The following is a 2,636-nucleotide window of genomic DNA, read 5'->3' as shown; positions in this document are numbered from 1 at the left end:
GTTTCTCCATGTTGGTCAGGCTGGTCTCAAACTCTTGACCTCAGGTGATTCACCCACCTCAGCCTCCCAAAGCACTGGGATTACAGGCATGAGCCACCATGCCCAGCCTTTTTTATTTTTATTATTTTTATTTTTTTTAATTTTTTTTGAGACAGAGTCTTCGCTTTGTCGCCCAGGCTGGAGTGCAGTGGCACGATCTCGGCTCACTACAAGCTCCGTCTCCTGGGTTCACGCCATTCTCCTGCCTCAGCCTCCCAAGTAGCTGGGACTACAGGCGCCTGCCACCACGCCCAGCTAATTTTTTGTATTTTTAGTAGAGATGGGGTTTCACCATGTTAGCCAGGATGGTCTCGATCTCCTGGCCTCGTGATCCGCCCACCTCGGCCTCCCAAAGTGCTGGGATTACAGGCGTGAGCCACCATGCCAGGCTTTTTTTTTTTTTTCTTTAACTACTGGAATAAAACCAGCAAAATATAGACAGTGATTATCTCTGGGTGGTAAGACTTCATATGATATTATTTTCTGTATACTTCTCTATAGCTTCCAAATTTTCTACCATCAGCATTTACATTTATAATTAAGAAATTATTTAAAAGGTTAAGAAGATAATTCTGGGGTTAAGCTGACACCCTAAAAGTAGACCCAGAATTTTGGCAGACCCCAGGCCCTCTGCCTAGTCCTAGGTCTGCTTCGGGGATCCCTGGCTGGCCCCTTCTATGGCAGCCTGTAAGGCCGAGGCCCGCCAGCTGGGAGTCAGCTGTGCCTGGAGACAATCCGTGTCCAATGGGAGGTGGGGGGCTCATTTCCGAGCTGGATGAGGGCCAGGTCTAGGGCCAGGCAGCAACCTGGGGCACCGGCATTCACAGCTCCTCCCCAACCTCTGTGCCTAAAAAGAGGACAGAGGCCTCAGAGTCAGCTTCTGCCCAGAGGATCCCCAGCTACTACCCAGGTCACTGGTTCTGGCCCACAGATACAGGAGAGAGGGTGAAGATGGCCATATCCCCAGTTCTGAGGCTCAGTGAGGATTTATGGAGCTGTGGTTAGGCCTAGATTTGCCTCATTCCCTCTCTCACCCCAGGCCTCCCAAGACCATGGACTCAGGGAAAGAATGGCTAATCAGAGCTGGGAGGGGGTCCTACAGGGTTGGGCCAAGGGTTTTAGACCAAGGAGTCTCAGTTAATCCCAACTGGGGTTTAGTAAAAATATGGCTAAGAAATTCTAGCCCACCTTCAAGTATTCAGCTGTGTTCAAGGAAAAAAAAACACACACACACACACACACACACACACACACACACACATAAAAAAGGCTTTTTAGACTATTTATTTATGAGCATGTGTCAAAATTTTATTTCAATCTTGCTACAAGTGAAGAGACCTATAAAAGGCAGGCTGCTTCAAGATGACTTCTTGGTAGATACATTTAGAGGCAAGAAGAGTGGTTAGCAGCATTGTTAAAATGGACACACAAAAATAATGTCTGAATAAAATATATAAAAGTCTTCCAATCAGCAGGGTGGATAGGAAACTGGTTCCTGAGAAGAAATCTAAATCCTATTAAAAGTTTATCAGAAAATTGCTTAAGCATTTTAACAAGAAGGCTGATTTCCTCCCAGAAGGAAATAATGAATTACACTTGGCAAAAAGACTGTGTCCCAGACAAGCTTGGGGGCCTTTCGTCTTCAGTTGGAAATTCAAGCTTGGCTGCTGCTCCAGGGCTGCAGGGTCAAGCATGAAGCAATTGATATGTAAATTCCAGGTTCCTGTGTGCCCAGACTTGTGCCGGGCACCAAGACGAGAATAAGACAGCAGGGCAGAAGTTGTGGAGAAGCTGAATTGTCTCTCTGCAAGGAAAAATTTCCTGACACAAGTGTCTGTCCAGGCAAGTACCCCAGAAGTTCTGAGTTCCCTCATTTTGGAGGTAAGCAAGGCCGCAGAGGAAGCAGGAGGCCTCATGGTACAGATATTTTAGAACTACTTACCCAAGTGGGGGACCTGGACCTCTGGCAGAATGCCAGATGATTTTCAATGGTGCATTGACAAGACATTAAATCACTCTGAATTTCACAGTGAGAAAGCTATTTCCTTGTCAATTTTCTTTCTTTATTTCCCTCTTTTTTTTCCACTGGAACTTGTGTTCACAGAACTGGAGTAATCACATTCCTCGCTTCATGATACACTCTCACCGTTGGTCGTTGCATGGTTTTCTTTTCTTTTTCTTTTTATTATTGTTATTTTTTGAGACAGTCTCACTCTGTTGCCCAGGCTGGGGTGCAGTGGCACAATCTGGGCTCACTGAAACCTCTACTTCCTGGGTTCAAGCGATTCTTGTGCCTCAGCCTCCCAAGTAGCTGAGATTACAGATGTGCACTACCTTGCCCAACTAATTTTGTATTTTTAGTAGAGATGAGGTTTCACCACGTTGGCCACACTGGTCTCAAACTCCTGGCCTCAAGCAATCCACCTGCCTTGGCCTCCCAAAGTGCTGGGATTACAGGTGCGAGCCACAGCGCCCAGCCTAGATTTTCTTTTAATTAGTTTAAAATACTATGGGCCGGACGCGGTGGCTCACGCCTGTAATCCCAGCACTTTGGGAGGCCGAAGTGGGCGGATCACGAGGTCAGGAGATCGAGACCA

Source organism: Hylobates moloch, unplaced genomic scaffold, assembly GCF_009828535.3.
Source record: "Hylobates moloch isolate HMO894 unplaced genomic scaffold, HMol_V3 SCAFFOLD_3, whole genome shotgun sequence".
NCBI lineage: Eukaryota > Metazoa > Chordata > Mammalia > Primates > Hylobatidae > Hylobates > Hylobates moloch.
Note: the sequence above shows the minus strand (reverse complement) of the source record.